The sequence below is a fragment of the Ambystoma mexicanum genome, chromosome 3q (assembly GCF_040938575.1).
Source record: "Ambystoma mexicanum isolate Mex_15411 chromosome 3q, UKY_AmexF1_1, whole genome shotgun sequence".
Taxonomy (NCBI): Eukaryota; Metazoa; Chordata; class Amphibia; order Caudata; family Ambystomatidae; genus Ambystoma; species Ambystoma mexicanum.
Window position 1 is genome coordinate 146,400,347 of NC_090926.1, and position 18,815 is coordinate 146,419,161.

Sequence of the window (18,815 nt, forward strand, 5' to 3'; positions counted from 1 at the left end):
GCCATCGGGGCAGTCCTGAAACAGGAACTTGGCGACAAGTTAGAACACCCAATCGCATATCTCTCCCGCACCTTGACTCCCAGTGAAACTCATTATTCTGTCCTGGAGAAGGAATTGTTAGCCATTTGTCCAGCCTTCACTGATTGGCGTCATCTCCTTCTGGGAGCCAAACACCCGGTACAAGTCCACACGGACCATCGGAATCTTCAAGTCCTACAATCCCTGGAATGTAGAAACAGTCGCCAAGCCCGTTGGACCATCTTTTTTGCCCAATACCAATTTCAAATCCATCATTTTCCTGAAACACATAACATTATAGCCGATGCCTTATCCAGACGTCCTGATTACAAAACCCTTGAGGACCGGACCTTTCCTAAGATGTTTCCTAACACAATATTTGTTGTTCAAACAATTACTCTCCTGGAGGATATTCGAGCCCAAACTCAGTCCTCTGAACCCTGGAAGGAGTTTAAGAGAAACAATCGGTGGAATCTCAAAACAAAAGACGGATATCTATTCAAGGACAATCGGGTGGTCATCCCTACTGGATTGAGACAAAAGATCACAAGCTTATGCCATGATACTCTCCATTCAGGGGACCGTGGCATAACCAACACCCTCCATCTTATACAAAGACAGTTTTGGTGGCCAAGGATGAAGGATGACATCAAGATCCATGTCCAGACTTGTGCAGTCTGTAATCAGAACAAACATGACAATAAAAGACCAGCAGGTCTCCTACACCAACCAGCACTACCAACAAGACCCTGGGAAATCATTGCCACAGATTGTATCGTAGAACTACCTTCTTCCAGAGGCTACACGACTATAATGGTTACCATTGATTTGTTCACACATATGGCTCATTTTACGCCTCTATACAAACTACCATCCTCATCTGAACTTGCTGGGATTTTTCTAGAACATGTATTCCGGCTTCATGGACTACCTTCCAAAATCATTTCCGTCAGAGGACCCCAGTACATATCCCAGTTCTGGAAACAGCTATGTCGTATATTGGGAATTCAATGTGCATTGTCTTCGGGTTATCATCCACAGACCAATGGAGCTACCGAACGATAAACCAAACCCTGGAACAGTATCTTCGTTGTTTCGCCACCAAAGTCCAGGATGATTGGTCACTCTTAATACCTGTGGCCGAATTCGCATACAACAATTCGGATCATTCTGCTATCAAGACCAGTCCTTTCTTCTGTAGTCAAGGATTTCATCCTTCAGTCCTACCATCCGTTCTCCCACATCCTACCCAAGTTCCTGCGGTTTATTCCTGGATTGAAACACTAATCAATGTGCACAAAGAAGCAAAGGAACACCTAGAAAAGGCCCGAAGAGACGTGAAACAAAATGCAGACTCCAAAAGAAGGCCTGGGCCTTCCTATTCAATTGGCGATAAGGTCTGGTTATCCTCAAAACTCCTTCCTCGTCACCTACGACCAAATAAATTGGCTCCCAGATATTACGGACCTTTTTCTATATAAGAAATTGTTAATCCAGTTGCCTTTCGACTCCGACTACCAGAGTCACGGAAAAGGATTCATCCAGTCTTCCACACTTCTCTGTCAAAACCATATCTTCAGCCCTCTCGAACTGCTCCAAGATCTACCCCAGTGATTGTCAATGACCAACTTGAATATGAGGTCTCCAGAATTTGTGACTCTAGGTACCGACGTGGTCAACTACAGTATTTGGTCGAGTGGAAAGGGTATCCTCCCAGTGAGCGCATCGGGAACCCGTTTCAAACATGAATGCCCCCCGGCTGATACGAAGATACCATCTCATCCATCCAGGCAAACCCGGAGGAGCTGGGTTTCAGAGGAGGCATACTGTCATGAACCACCGCCTGCGCCCATTCTGGACTTCGTGGTCCCCGACCCATAGAGGACTGAATTCCGTGATCCTTCCAACATGGCCGTTTGATGCAGAATGCAGCTTGCCAGTCTTTACGCGCTACGTTCAACATTCTAAAAAACAGACACGCCCCCGCAGCTCTGTGCGTCTCAATGCTACCGCTCGGAGTAGTCTGACGTGTGTTGCCGGAGTTCGCTCGGGGCTTCCTTCTGAGTCCTGTTTCCCGATTCCTTGAATCAACTTCCTTTCCTTTCCTCGAACTTACCTTCAAGCTTCTTCCTGGATTCTCGCCTGGGCTCGGGTCACGGCGTTCCGTGCCTCCGAGCTCAGACATTGTTTCCTTCCTGGTTCCCGGTCCTGGACATCTGAACGCCTCCTGGTGTAGGACTGCTATCCTCATGCTGGAACCTGAAGACCAGCACACAGGTCTATACAAATCCCGGACTGTGCAAAAGAAATCATCAAAGAAGGCCGCAAGCCAGGAAAAACAGGTGAGAAGGGGAGAGACTTGTGACAAATATGTTCTACAGCATCACTAGTGCCATTTGTATTACCCGTCTTTTGCCCCATATCTGGGGACTCTGTCAGATTCTACCCCTCTAAGAGAGATAGTGAACCTCTTTCCACATTTTTTCAGCCTGGAATCCCGCATGCGGACCAAGATGGCAGCCAACTCAAACCTTTTCAAACTATCTCTAACCAATCAGTATCGCTCATTCTGCTTTAATGCTTTCCTTAGCCAATCAGGTTCAGTAATAGGGGCATAGCACTGCCTGAACTAGACCACAAGCTCTGAAAATCTCTAACTCGATGTTGTCCAGTTTCATCCACTTTTTTTGCTTTAAAAGAATTCTAGAAAGATTTTCGATAGGCTATGTGAAATCACTAGTTGGCCATAGGTACATTTCTTGTGCAGGTTTGGTGCAACTGGAGGGACAGCCCTATTTGTGGAAGGACTACAAGGGCTCGAAATATATGGAACAAGAAGGCTTCCTGCCACGTGGGGTTTGTAACATACCATGGTTCGTGTATGTTTAAATTATTTAGAAAATGTACTAGCTCGAATCAATCTGCTCTCTGAAGCCATCCAAAAGGACTGTTTTTAGGTTCGCAAGGTTAATATACAAATGAATGCAACTGCAATTTGTATAAATCTGCACAGCTCTCTTTAATTGGCCGTTGCATTACTTTTTCTTCGTGTGTTTTGCTTTTCGCATGTAAATGCATGACTACATAGAAAAATATTGTGAAGCTAATTATTTCTTCATCTGCAAATTCACCTGTGCTAAACATAAAACAATGAAACACCAAGTGAAAAGTGTAGCACAAACAGAACAATGCAATGTGTAGGAACCGTCCATCCATTCCATAGACGGTGGGCGTGTACATTGTTACCACTACTGAACATAGTACAACATATTGTCATCATTGCCAGACATATATGGAAAACATAATATAGACAGTCAATTCGTGCAACAATTGTTGTAAATCTTAATATATGTCCTCGTTTCAGACCTAGGATAGGTCAAACTACAAGCAAAAGTGACCAATCCCTGGCTGGTTCTTGCTGCTGGTTAGAAAAATAATTCCCTACACCCATTTGCACGGGAATATCACCTTTTTGGGCCCTTTCCCTATAACGCTGCCCCTAAAAAGAAATCCACGCCACTTTGTAAAAAAAAAAAACCTCTGTGTGTGTGTATTTGGGGATTCTGTTTCTAACAAGGCAATAGGAACAAGCATCTGAAAAGGTGTTCTTTCTACAGGCGTCCAACCTGACCACAAACACAGAGTCACTCCCTTCAGCTCTATAATGCCACTGTACACAGATGAAGGTCTACCATAAGACGCAGACTCATCGAGTGTGTGGGTGGGCCATCACTCATGAGAAGCCCACTCTGCATTGAGCCACCCTTCCCAGCTCCAACAATCACAATGCAAAGGCTATTACACTCGCTGCACTCGCCTATAGGGTTCATGTGAGGCTGTACTATTGTGCCAATCTGAATAGTGCCCTTCCACTGTATGGTAGTAATAAATATCAGTAAACTTCTGTCTAGAAACATCATTTATTGTGCTTTTTTCTTCATTGGCAAGATATTAAAACCTATGTGTATATATGTATGCATATTGATACACACGTGCATACATAAACATGTTCACTAAGGGCGCCTTTTCAAAGGAAGTCATAATTAGCTGAAATGGTTGTATAGTAATCTACGTTATTAATAAAACATACAAATTCCCTGAAAAAACTTAAATGGATGGAATCTTATGGTTAACGAATAGCAGACTTATCGGTTTATCAATACCTAACAAAGCCATAAAAGGGTGGGGGGGCAAAGGTGGGGATACTAGGGCGTAACCTCCCGGTGAAGCAACCCCTCAGAGAGAACCGCCTACATTTAAGGAAAAATTCACTTGGTCACCAAAGCCTTCCCAGTCTAACTTGTTCAAAACTGCCAACCCTGGCACTGCACCTCTGGGCTTGGGGGTCCTGAATCTGGGAGGCGGAATAAATCCCTTCCTCTGGAAGGACCCGATTGGCCGGTTGTGGTTGCTGCTGTACCATGGATTCATGAATTCCACCTACTCCTGTGTTGCACTTGGTCGGTCCTTCAGGAATGCAGATGTCCAACTTGAAGTGAATTGTGTGCATCTGCCACCATGCCTCTTTCCTTTGAAATCCACTTTCCCCCTCCCACCTCCCGAACCGCCCCCTCCCCCACCCACCGGCCCACCCACACTTCTTAGTACTCTCAAGTGGCTCCTCGCTGCATGCAGCATTAAGTGCAAAAACAAATAGGTACAAGACAAAACCGAAAAAATGTGCCAAATATGCCAGTTACAGCTACCTAGAAAACCATAGCACATGCAAAGCACGTGTCCTGCAACCATACCTCACACTCAACAAACGTAGCCACCGTCCCCCCATGCACGATGAACCATAGCCATGCACGCTACCCATGTCATTGGTACTCACCACAGGCGTCCAGGCACTATGCAAGACTACCCATTTCCACTGCACCCACAAGCAATGGCGTTTGGTCACGACCAGTGGGTACTGCACCTGGGAAAGCCCTAAGGCACAGTACCCATTCCCAGAGTACCTAGAACCAGTGAATGTGCCTGAATGGCATGCGGGCATACACTCTAGACATTATGATCAGGGCATGCTTTCTGCCATACCCAACCGGAAAGGCATAGCCTATGCGCCAGGCACAGTAAACTTACAAGATATGTCTGCAGTGCATGGCTTGTGTCTATACCTAAGCACTGTAACTTAACTACAGTGCTAGCAGCATGGATTCTGGCCACAGTCCAGGCATTCTGATCCTACTACAAATTCCCATAAAACATGGCCTGTGGCTATGCTCTGGGCACGAAGACACTACCAGCAAATGCCAGGGCACAGCAAGCCAGTAAGCATGCTCAAGACACAGTGCCCTTTCCAGCAGCACTTGCAAGGCATTGTGTGAGGCCATGCCACAGGCACTGTGCACCTTACTTCACTCTGCTCAGCACCCATGGCAACACCCTTCACATCTCTTAATTGACATTTGGTTTGTGGTGTGTGTGCAGATTCAACTGAAGATATGAGCATTCTGTTGCACTTTAAAGGACCACAAAAACCACTCTTATCTTCGCGGTAAAGTAGATTTCATTGTGATTTTTGTAATGAATTTCTGTGCAAGGGCAGACTTACAGATTTCAAGGTTCCCAAAAAAAGGTATCAAACCCTTTGGGGAATTTTGCTCTCAAGCATCACAAAAGCCACTGGACGATGTTTTTCCAAATGAATTGAAGATTTCAAGATGGCCCCAAGACGCAAACTCCTAATCCAAGATTGGTGTCAATCCATTCTGTGATTTCTGGGCTCTGCGGGAGCAGAAATTCAGTATGGGAACAGGAGATCTTCCGCTGCGGTGTCCTGTGGAAGCAGTTTCCGTTTCGGGGAAACCTCTCCCAAAGCACCGGCGTTTAGCTCCTACTGTGGGGACGGGCAGGATGCTCTATTAATATCTGGGAACTGTCCACAGGACCTGTCATGCCTGACCTGCGACCCCTAGAGTGGCAACTGTAAAATGCCTGTGGCACCCTGGCCCATTCAGCTTCTCGATTAAAGAGTGCACTCTTGCTGGAGAGTTTTCCCTAATACTCTGCCACCATATTGATGACAACGTATTTCTAAATGAAAACCGATCTGGAGAACTTTTCTAATTCATACTTGTGTCAATGTGGTGCTTTTATCCTATGTAATCCACTGGTTTATCCTGTGACCTTGCTTCCTCATTTCTGCTACCCCTTGCAGGAATTCTAATGAAGAGTTGTAGCCAGTTCCACGCTAGAGAAACACCTGTTTACGTGGGGGGGGAGGGGTCCCTTAACTGCACCGACATGGCACCCAGCAGGGAAAAACATAATAAGATGGGCAAATCAGCAGCGGATGGGAGGCAAAAGTGTGCATGCCTTCTGATCGCCTGGAACTTGGTGGACACACGTACAGGAGGCGGGCCCTACAGGTGGCTACTCATGGCTAGTAATGATAGTAGCACGCAGTGCCAAATCCCTCCCACGTCTAAATGCGGCAATACGAGGGGTTATGGTTACCCAAATTAATGGTACCATGTTTAGCAATCTCAGAGGGACCAAAGGCGAAATTGACCATGTCAGGAATGCAAGTCACCCAAAGAGTGAGTGAGCCTCTCTCCGAAGAGGGGCTCACCACACAGGGCGGTCTTACCATATAGACCAACTACATAATCTAATGTAAATGGAAGGGGTGTCCTATACAAATCTAACATGACATATAACTTGAGTTGTAGATTCCAATCCAGGCTTTCTACTCGAATTGCCATTATCTAGCTCCTTTAAAATGGGCCATTAATCCCCTATAAATGATGGCATGTGTTTCTGCATCTACAGCCCTCTCCCAGGGCTTTTCTGTGTGGACAGTAATAAAGGATGGAAATCCTTGTAGAATCGGGTTCCGGCGCCTTTTTCCCCACCTCAAACAGAAAAGCAGCAATAACGCCGGCCACCAGTAAAGTTCATGGCAACCGATATTACACGGATTTCCTGTGGATTCCACCTGCTTTTTACAGGTCTATAATTAGATACAGGCGGAGATACTGGTGGTTTTCCAACACACAGAGAGTGGGGAAGCACGCAGGGGTGTACTTTATGCTCTGTCTAGAAAATTCATCCAAAGTGGTAAAAAAATTAGGCAGAGAGCTTATCCGTGCCTTTTTTTTAGAATCTGTGTAATTTTGTGCCTCACTTCAAATAAGGCCCTTTCGGTGATCATGGATAATGGATGGTTAACTGCTGCCCTAGTGCCTCAGTCTACATACCTACTAAAGCGGGACGCACTCAAGAACAGATTGAGTTTCCAGGTGTGTTGCTAGGCCTGGAAAAGATCTGCGACTGTCAGGACTCTGGGCTAGCTAGCCTTTAGGCTGAGTAGTCTGGGCTCGCTTTGCTCCTCTTACCAGATCCCTACCTAAATAATAAATCACAGACCAATTATGTTTATGGAAAAGTTGTAGGCCGTAGGCATTTTATTTTCTTACAGAAAATACAACACAATAAAAATCAATACACTGCCATATGCTTTTGGGCACCTTGTGTCCAGTCCCGAAGTTGCCCAAGGCTCCTACTGAGTCCTTGTTATCCCTGGGCCTTCGTTCCTGGGCACATGCCGCCTACGACATGCTTTGGACGGTGTACCGAAAGAGTACTCGGCGTTCCCACTTCTGCCTGCTCCTTCTTTTTTGGACCGTGTACCGAAAGAGTACTCGGCGTTCCCACTTCTGCCTGCTCCTTCTTTTTTGGACCGTGTACCGAGAGAGTACTCAGCGTTCCCACTTCTGCCTGCTCCTTCTTTTTTGGACCGTGTACGAAAGAGTACTCGGCATTCCGGCTCCTGCCTGCTCCCTTCTTCTTCCGTTATTCTTGTAGGGTGGGTTGGGTGGCAAACGTTTTCCTTCCCCTTATCCAGGCACTAAGAGCTGTCAGAAAGCACCAAAGTATTGACTGAAAAGGATACGGTACTCAAAAGGATACAGGTGGTAGGGTCTTCCGGATCCCTGTTCACACGATTTGATAGTTGTGAAGTCAAGTTTAGACCTTCCAAATGATACAACTCTCTGACTGACAAAACAGGCAGAGAGATGGATCACTGGAAAGGCCGTGGGTAAGGTATAGGAAGTAAGCCTAGAACAGAATAAAGTATCATAAGTAACTGCCCCAACCTGAGTATGATAGAACAGAAAATGACATGAATGCACACACTGACCTTAAGTCTAGGGCAGAAGAATCCAGCAGAAGTCTCTTGAGGAAATCCAAGGGTAGAACAAACGACAAGGAAGGGAAGATTAGTAAGGGAGACTTATCCCGAACTGAACGAGGCTCACGCTAGATACCGGGTTGATGCACCACAGGATAGCGTCCAAAGTACTGTTCACTGTCACCTTCCAATAATCCTTGAAAAGTTTCCTTCCCACGTAGAGAGAAGTATAGAAATGAATCACTTCCCCTGTTACTGTCACAGGAGCAGGAGTTGTAAATAGCGCCCTTTTTAAGGTATAAACATAGTACACGCGGTTATGTACAGCCGCGAAGAAAATAGCGTGTGCGTGCGGATTTACACGCGAGCAGGATTCACGCAGTCCAGACCAGCAGCGCTTGAAGACAAAGTATGCGTGTGGATTTACACGCGAACAGGATTCACGGAGCCCAGGGCAGCCACGCTTGAAGACAAAGTATGCGTGTGGATTTACACGCGAACAGGATTCACGCAGCCCAGGACAGCCACGCTTGAAGACAAAGTATGCGTGTGGATTTACACGCGAACAGGATTCACGCAGCCCAGGACAGCCACGCTTGAAGACAACGTGCGCGTGTGGATTTTACACGCGAGCAGGATTCACGCAGTCCAGGCCAGCAGCGCTTGAAGACAAGGTATGCGTGTGGATTTACACGCGAACAGGATTCACGCAGCCCAGGCCAGCAGCGCTTGAAGACAACGTGCGCGTGTGGATTTTACACGCGAGCAGGATTCACGCAGTCCAGGCCAGCAGCGCTTGAAGACAAAGTATGCGTGTGGAATTACACGCGAACAGGATTCACGCAGCCCAGGACAGCCACGTTTGAAGACAACGTGCGCGTATGGATTTACACGCGAACAGGATTCACGCAGCCCAGGCCAGCCGCGCTTGAAGATAGCGTGCCCGTGTGGATTTGCACGCGAACAGGATTCACGCAGCCCGGGGCAGCCGCGTTTGAAGACAACGTGCGCGTGTGGAAGGACACGCGAACAAACAGCTCCAGGAATCAGCGTGTGGCAGAAAACACGCTATAGAAGGCCCAAAAAGTAGCTGTAGTAACCTGCAAGGCTGCAGGTCGGAGGTTAAGCTACACAACGCCAAATGATTCGATCAGAAGCAGCGAGTGAAGTTTCCACGCTGCTTATATACGTAATGCCGTAGTTCACGTGACGAAGCAGAATACACGTGAAGTTAGCGACGTGAAAAGTGCAAACATCGTTTTCCCGGCTACGTATCGAACCGCCATTTGGAATAGAACGGTCTAGCTGTTCTACGAGCGTGGGAGGTAGGTCCACGTCCAGCATGCATGACAAGAGCCTACCCGAGAGAGGTGAGCTCTTACCTGGTTTGTGCCGCCTCGCATTTTCCTGGCTTACTTATACACCCCCAGCCTTTTGTTCCTTCTTGGGGGCGGTCAGGTTACCCCCCTGGCCACTTGCTGTTATATTTCGCACCTTCCCAGGTGCTGCTTCCTGCCCTTTCCTGGGCTTTTGTTTCTTGTGGCGCCGTTCGGACGCCCCTCCCTACGCTTTCGCGCCGTTTCCCCCCACCCCGTTCCTAAACTCTCAGACCCTCCATCGTCCCGAATTTCATGCGGCCCGTGGCCTGGGACATAGGCTGAGTAGTGTGGGCTCGCTTTGCTCCTCTTACCAGATCTCTACCTAAATAATAACTCACAGACCAATTATGTTTATGGAAAAGTTGTAGGGCGTAGGCATTTTATTTTCTTACAGAAAATACAACACAACAAAAATCAATACACTGCCATATGCTTTTCGGCACCTTGTGTCCAGTCCCGAAGTTGCCCAAGGCTCCTCCTGAGTCCTTGTTATCCCTGGGCCTTCGTTCCTGGGCACATGCCGCCACACCTGAGCGGGTGTTCTTCACGCCCGTTCAGGTCCCCCCCAAAAGCACCCTACCTACAACCCCGTTCTTGGAGTGCCCTAAAAATGTTGTCGGAAAAAACCCCCATCCCCTTCCTTGATAGGTGTACCCCATCCTGGTGAAACATGTCCGGATTGTTCCGGTGTAGACCATGTTTTATGAAGTGCAGCCCTGTACTCTTGCAGTACTTTTCTACTGATTTATTTAGTTTATTTCTGGCTATTTCGATTGCGTGCCTCTTCTGTGCCCCATACCAGACCCTTCTTGGTATTATTTCTGACATGAAAATCTCAGTTTTCCACCAACTGCGGGCTATGCTATGCAGCGACTCGCAAATGTTCCTCTGTAATTTACCCCTATTTATGCTCACCAGGTCGTTCCCTCCGAGGTGTATAACCAGGTACTCGGGGGTGGGGGGTCCCTGAAACCTATCAGGTCCGACAGCCACCAGGATGTAATCGCTGCCGTCCCTATGTATTAATAGCTGCCCGTCCACCTCTGGTCGGACGTCTAGGAATTTTTGAGTGATGCATCTGGGACAGTGGTCCTTCTCTCTGATGCAATTGAGGTCTATTGCTCTCCCCCGTTTGGTCTGTTTTAGCTTTCTTTAGCATTATAGACATCCCCTTGTTTCCCATACTAACATCCCTCCTTGCCAGGCCGTCTCTTGCCACCGTATTACTGGCCACCAGCTCCCCTACACTGAAAGCCCCGTAATATGCCAGCGCAAAATGCTGCCCTGAACCGCGCGGTTTCGTCCGTGCTGCTGCATGTATCTCGTAACACTTAACAGAATTATCAACTTCCCAAAGCTCACTGGCCTTCTGTTATCTGGTTTCTTCCCCTCTAATTTAGCCCATTCTCCCATAGCATATTTTATTCTAGCGCTGTCGGTTGGGTCCGGTATGCCCGCCACTTTTGTGGCATCTGCCACCGCCGCTAGGTGCGCCGCCGCCACCCAGCTTTTCTTTTTCCCTTTGGCAAATGCCCCTTCGAGAAATTCACACATTTTTTCAATTGCAATTTTTTCCACCTCTTTTACACCTGTTTCCACCAACACATCTTTTACATGCTTTTCGTACTGCTTACCCATTTTGTACGTTAGGGCGTTCCTGGTCAGTTTGTCAATGACCCGTTCCGTTCTCTGTTCTTCTCCCACTTCTTTTGAGTCGACCTTGTAGCCAACCGTGCTTTCCTTTCCAGTGCCTCCAACGGGACCCATGCCTTCCGCGGCGTGGGCGTTCTTTCCTTGTCGGCGTCCGGCCTCAGCTCCCTGAATTTTTCCCACTGAAAGCGAAAGATTGCCTCAGCCACCACGTTTGCTTCCCCAGCGATGTGCCTCGCCCTTATGCATGTATTCATTTTTAGGCTTTCCAGGGTGATTGCCCGCATTAATTCCAACACTATTATGCATGACGCACTTCCTTTATTTAACACATACACCACCACCATGTTATCCGACCATACTGCCAACTCCTTGTTTCCTAGCTCTTCCCCCATGCGCATAACGCGACCCATATTGGGAAGAGCTCCAGCAGCGTTATGTTTTTTGTCCATTCCGCCACCTGCCATGTTTTTGGCCACTTGCCTGCACCCCACTGTTCCCCCAGTATTGCTCCAAAACCAAGGCCACCTGCTGCATCGGTGAACAACACCCTTTTCCCTTCCTCATTTACCGGTGAGCGCCATATCACTGACCCTTTGAAGTACTTCAGAAATTCTGCCCACACTTCCAGATCTCTCTTAATTCCTCCCCCTAGCCTGACTCTGTGGTGCCCCATTGTAGCCCCTCTTGTTTTCAGCTCAATGCTTCTCTGGAACACCCTCCCCTGTGGTATGACTCTTCCTGCGAAGTTCAGCTTTCCTACCAGCGCTTGCAATTCTCTCACCGTCACTTTGTTTCTTCCCTGTAGTTCCTTTATTGTCTTTAGCAGATCTGTCACCTTGTCATCCGGGATCCGGCACACTCCCCTGCTTGAGTCAATTTCTATTCCTAGGAATTGGATAACTTGCGTTGGGCCCATTGTTTTCTCCCCCGTCAGTGGAAAACCTCACTCGCTTGTTATTTCCACAAATTTATCCAAGGTTGCCTTGCATAACTTTGAACCTTTGGGCCCTACGAATAAAAAGTCGTCCAGGTAATGTACCATCATGGCCTCCCTCATCTCTTCTGTGACTGCCCACTGCAAAAATGAACTTACCCTCTCAAAATATGCACATGAGATGGCGCACCCCATCGGAAGACATTTGTCGATTAAGTATTCCCCCTCCCAATGCATGCATAACCATCTTTGGGATCTGCTGTTGACTGGCAACAGGCGGAATGCAGATTTAATGTCTGCTTTCGCCATCCATGCCCCTTTTCCTGCTTTCCTGACCAGTTCTACTGCCTCCTCGAAGTCTGAATATGATACCGTTGCGTCGCTCCGGGCGATGCCGTCGTTCACCGAGGCCCCCGGGGGGTAGGATAGGTGGTGTATCAGCCTGTATTCCCCTTCGTCTCTTTTCAGCCCCAGTGGAGAGCATATAAATTCTTCCAATGGTAAGGCTGTAAAGGGGCCCTCCACCCTCCCCAGTTCTACCTCTTTCCGGATCTTACTGGTCACTATATCTCTGTTCTCGGTTGCCGACTTCAGGTTTCTAGGAATGTCTTGCGCTCCCTGCCCGGTAAACGGGATGTTAAAACCTTCTCGAAAGGCTTGTCTGATCTGATCTGCCATTTCTTGGTCTGGGTATTTCTGGAGCCACCCTTCCATCCTCTCAATTTTTATTGGCGTGGCCCCCTTCCCGCCCCAGTTCTTATTTCTGCGTCTCATCGCTTCTGCCACTTGGAGCTGCGGCCCTTGTGCACTTGGAGCTGCTGTGGTCACCCTTACATCTCTCGCACTTGTGGCTGAACTTGCATTTCCATCCCCAGCTACAGGGTACCCCCTTCTCAAAATTACGACATTGTCCTGGTTCTGCTTGTGCTGTTCCCGTGCTCCCGCTGCCCCCCCTGCGTTGTTGGGGGCAGGTTGCTCTGCCACCCTCTCTGTGACCCATAATTTCTGCTCCGAATATTCTGGTCTCTATTTCTGTCATAGCTGGATTCGTACCTTCTGTTATTGTATCTATAATCCGCTTTGTAATCATTCTGCCAATATTGCCTTCTCTGCTGCCCCCCTGCGCTTCGCTCCTTGGAATCCCATTTCTCCTTCAGCACATTAAATATGTAGTGATTCAAATTTTCTTCATCCCATCCCATATCTGGAAAGCAGTCCATTTCCTTTCTGAACTCGTGATCATACTCCAGCCATGCGTCACCCCCAAACGCCACGTGTACCTTCAGCACCCTCTGCTGATACGCCACTAATGCTACCGCGTCTACCGGGAATTTTTGTAATATAATTGTAGACATTATGGTGAAGGCCGCCATCCAGTTGTCAAAATTCCTTACTACTGGCCCCTTTTTTAGTAAGCTTTTCTCGTCCTCCTTAATGTCCTCTAGAGCCACATTCATCCCCCCTTTTGACAATCTAACAATGTGAAAATATCGATCAATTCCTTCTTCCATATTTTCTCCTTTACTTTGTCATTTATATATCAAGCCACTTCCTGCATCTTTAACCATGGTTGGCCTGCCATATTTCGTCATGAGTGGCACCCCAATTTCTGCCACTGCCACCGTCAGTGCTGCCCCTGGCGGTGGGTCCCCTGACACTGTTGCCGCTGGTGCCCCCGTTGGCACCCCCGGTTGTGGGTTGGGTCCTTGCGGTGCTCCCCCTGTGTTTGGCCCTACCGGTGCCCCTTGTGGTGCCAGGACTATTGGTGCCCCTTGTGGCGCTGGGACTACTGGTGCCCCTTGTGGCGCTGGGACCGGGGTTTCCCTGGGTTCTGCTCCTGTCCCCCCTGCCCCTCTCTGTTTCTCCCTGCTCACCACTCCTCTCCATTTTACCCAAGCCCTTAAATGATCCCTTTCTTCGTCATCACTGCTTACTTCAGTTGAAGAACTCCCCTGCTGCTCCTCCCTAGATGCCTTCTCACGTCTGCTCTTCTTGCCATTGGTTCTGGGTGACTTACCCGAAACCGTGACGCAATTTAACATTTTTACGATTTTATTTCCCACATTATTATTCACAGTACCTTTGTTTTTATCTTTTTCCTTCCTCTTGGTAGGTGCCTCGGTCTGTTCCTCCGATCTCTTCGACTCCACTCTCCCCCTCTTCTGTCCTTGCGGTACCTCGTCTTCTCCTTCACTGCTGCTGGGCTCTATGAACAGCAAGGGTGACATTGCCTTCACCCTTTCTTCCTTCTGCATTATCTCCAGCACCCATTGTGCCCCATATTCTTTCTCTGCCTTTCTCGCCCATTCTGAGAATTCTTGAGCCCATTTTGCTCTTCTTTTCGCCATCCTTCTCGTCTGAATTCTGCCAGCCACGCCTTCCTGCTCCTTCGCACCGTGCGTCCTCTGTTTCTCCTAGTCTTCTAATCCCGATCTTTCTCACCCGTCTCGCTTGTCCACGGCGAAAGTGCTCTATTCGCTCGCAGCTGGTACTTCTGGGTCGCTCCTGCTCCGGCACGGCTGGGCGAACTCGTAGCCACTCCGTTTAGATCGAATTAAGAGGAGGTGGAAATGTGTGAGCCCGCAAGAGCAAACGTTTTTCCTTCCCCTTATCCAGGCACTAAGAGCCTAGCCGAGAGAGGTGAGCTCTTACCTGGTTTGTGCGCCTCTCCTTTTCCTGGCTTACTTATACACCCCCGGCCTTTTGTTCTTTCTTGGGGGCAGCCGGGTTACCCCCCTGGCCCCTTGCTGTTATATTTCGCACCTTCCCAGGTGCTGCTTCCTGCCCTTTCCTGGGCTTTTGTTTCTTGTGGTGCCGTTCGGACGCCCCTCCCTACGCTTTTGCGCCGTTTCCCACCACCCCGCGCCTAAACTCCCAGACCCTCCATCGTCCTGCATTTCATGCGGCCCGGGGCCTGGGGCATTGGATGCAGTCCCTGAGCTTCCATCTGGGTCTACAACCTAAAGACCCGGGGCTATAGCCCTCTCAGCCCATCCCCCTAGCAACGCCTCTGTGTGTCTCTGTTCAATCTATAATAGCATATTACGCTAAAAGCTGTGAGTGCCTCAGTCTACATACTATCTGCTGAAGCTGGAAGCACTGAAGAGCAGATCAGATCTCTCCTCAATCTGTATTATCGTCTTACGCTAAAGCTGCAAGTGCCTCAGTCTACATACCTGCTGAAGCTGGAAGCACTCAAGAACAGATCGGGTCTCTCCTCAATCTATATCAGTGTCTTACGTTAAAGCTGCGAGTGCCTCAGTCTACATACCTGCTGAAGCTGGAAGCACTCAAGAACAGATCGGGTCTCTCCTCAATCTATATCAGTGTCTTACGCTAAAGCTGCGAGTGCCTCAGTCTACATACCTGCTGAAGCTGGAAGCACTGAAGAGCAGATCAGATCTCTCCTCAATCTATATTAGTGTCTTACGCTAAAGCTGCGAGTGCCTCAGTCGACATACCTGCTGAAGCCCGAAGCACTGAAGAGCAGATCAGATCTCTCCTCAATCTATATTAGTGTTTTACGCTAAAGCTGCAAGTGCCTCAGTCTACATACCTGCTGAAGCCGGAAGCACTCAAGAACAGATTGGGTCTCTCCTCAATCTATATTAGTGTCTTACGCTAAAGCTGCAAGTGCATCAGTCTACATACCTGCCCAAGCCGGAAGCATGCAAGAACAGATCAGGTCCCTCCTCAATCTATAGTAGCGTCTTACGCTAAAGCTGCAAGTGCCACAATTTACATACCTTCTCAAGCCGGAAGCACTCAAGAACAGATCGGGTCTCTCCTCAATCTATATTAGCGTCTTACGCTAAAGCTGTGAGTGCCTCAATCTACATACCTGCTGAAGCTGGAAGCACGCAAGAACATACTGGGTCTCTCCTCAATCTATATTAGCGTCTTACGCTAAAGCTGCAAGTGCCACAGCTTACATACCTGCTGAAGCCGGAAGCACTCAAGAACAGATCGGGTCTCTCCTCAATCTATATTTGCGTTTTACGCTAAAGCTGCGAGTGCCTCAGTCTACATACTACCTGCTGAAGCTGAAAGCACTGAAGAACAGATCGGGTCTCTCATCAATCTATATCACTGTCTTACGCTAAAGCTGGGAGTGCCTCAGTCTACATACCTGCCGAAGCTGGAAGCACTCCAGAACAGATCGGATCTCTCCTCAATCTATATTAGCATCTTACGCTAAAGCTGCGAGGGCCTCAGTCTACATACCTGCTGAAGCTGGAGGCTCTCAAGAACAGAATGGGTCTCTCCTGAAACCATATTAGTGTCTTACGATAAAGCTGCGAGTGCCTCAGTCTACATACCTGCCGAAGCCGGAAGCACTCAGGAACAGAGCCATATTAGCGCCTTTCGCTAAAGGTATGTCTTCAAAAAGGATCTATTTGCAGGGGGTGGAGAACATTTGGCGACTGTTCAATGAGAACTACGCCTTGCTGGCAAATGTCCTAAAATGCTCTGAAGTTTTCTTGGCTTTTTGTCTTGGTTGCAGGACTAGAAGATCAGTGATCTTGTGCCCTCAGACAATGGGATTTCAGTGACTTCCTAAAATCCAACAGGCCCCTATCAAGCCCTATAAAATGTCAGACACACATCACAGATGATTACTTACAAATGTTTGATGCAAAATGCATGTTGTATTATTATCAAAAGTAAGAACATAATGACAGAGAGATAAGGCAACATTTTGCGGGACAAATCATGGCAATCTTCAGAACTTGTTAAGGAAAGCTTAGCCGTGTTTCTTGATTAAACTCTGCTCTTTTTCCAACGGGACAATCCAACATCCTGCTAATATCTACTATTCAGATGACTGTTAAAAACAACTATTTCTAAGTGCGGCCAAGTCAATGAATTGACGCAGAACAGAATAAAGTGGATTTCTCAAGATCAAACTACTTGACCGACTGGGACAAGGTGAGATCATGATCCCGGTCGCCTCATCCCACAGGGGCTGGGGGGGTGGGGTGAGTAAGCACATTTCTCCTACATGTATCGTAACCTGGTGTAACTAAGTAATGATATAATTGCTGGGTGAACACTGAATGTATAGGACCTTTATGCATATCTTTTTTTGTTGTCAATTGTCCACTTTCCATGTATCCACACCCTACCCCTGTGACTCCTGCCACCACCCACATACCTTAAGTAACTCTACTAAGTCAACTAGAATTGTGAGCGCTGCCACTAACTGTTGCTACTATTCATGGCACTTGTGGCTGAAGAACCAAATAAATACACATACAAAATACACATTTTTGCCGACCCTCAGCGCATGGCTTCCTCTGAAATTTCCAAATACTCTTAATACAGGTTTCCTTGCTGCTACGTGGATGTGTTTTTCTTGTCATGCACACACAAGTGGGGTTTTGTGTGTATCAAACACATACCTGCCTATTTATTGTGTGATGGTGCTATTGAAAACAATGGAACCCAATGGTTTCAGATACCTTTGGTTTGGTGGTCATTTCATTGTCAGAAGTGTTTGGTCGGTGCACTGCGGTCACTGGCATGACTTTGAAGCGCTGTATCCTAGCATGACAATGTATTCGCTGCAGTGCAGCATTAAGCAAAGTCTGGATACCTGGTGCTTTGATCATTTAGGACTGAATCTAAGTTCTATAAATTAGAAACACAGATACAATCTATACAAAGTACACATCAGCCTGAAGTATGAGATGTGATGAATGTTTATCTGCCTGTATTTGTAGTATTAAGAAACATTTAGAACATGCCAAAATGACCTTCAAAGTGTGTGTGGTTTATCGATGAATGCAAAGTGTGGTTGTGCTGGCAGCTGCATGAGCCATTTGGCCTCCAGGATCGTTGGCACAAGACTGCAATACTCTGATCGCTTTACCAAGCAAACCTGGAAGCCTTCCATTATAGAAGACGTAAGCAAAAATGCTTTCTGTTGATTCAATAAACAACGTTGCTGTGCAAGAACAAGGCTACCAGATGACCACATGCCATTGGGGACCACATGCCCCATTCTTCAGTTATTATTTCACTCTCATTTGCATTCTGGGAGTTTATGTCTTGGGTCACTACAATGGCACAAAATTGACTAAAGTAAAACCAAAGTTAAGAGGGGAGGAGTTGGGCTCAAACAAAAACTATCTGGACATGAGGCCAAACCCCAAGTTCAGAAAGCTCTCTGTCCCTCTCCCTGAACAGATGTGCAGTGGCTGCATTGTAATGTCATCCTTTCCTCAACATCCTAAACTTAAACAATTAAACGGTCCAAAGCTGTATATATGTCTCATGCTTCACACACATTTTACTGTCATGGTGACTATTCTGACAGAGGAAATGAGCACCATAACTAGTGTGCATTTCATGCTCAGAAGAAATTAACATTTTAATTATTATCACATACATGTTTGATAAATTGGTGGTCATTCTTATGTACCCAAAATGCACTTTGTTTTTATGCAAAGCAGCCAGCATCCTATATTCAGGGCACGCACATCATTTGACACTTTGCTCTGCCCCCAAGTCACGCCTACACAACGGACAATCTGGTCCCAGTCCCGCCCACACCGACAATTCCACGCCCCCTCCGCCCGGCGCGCCGAAAGGGGAGGGCAGGGAACGGGGGTTGGGCGTCCTGTTCCCCCAGTACATTTTGACTATTTCCAGCACTGAAAGTTAAAGCAAATCCCAGGACATGAACACA

The 18,815-nt window shown here is 47.6% G+C and overlaps 1 protein-coding gene across 3 annotated transcripts in view; it reads right to left on the bottom strand.

Moving 5' to 3' along the window:
* AGAP2 (ArfGAP with GTPase domain, ankyrin repeat and PH domain 2) overlaps positions 1-18,815 on the bottom strand; it is a 1,175,901-nt gene that overhangs the window by 750,940 nt on the left and 406,146 nt on the right. The gene's annotated exons all lie outside the window — the stretch shown is intronic.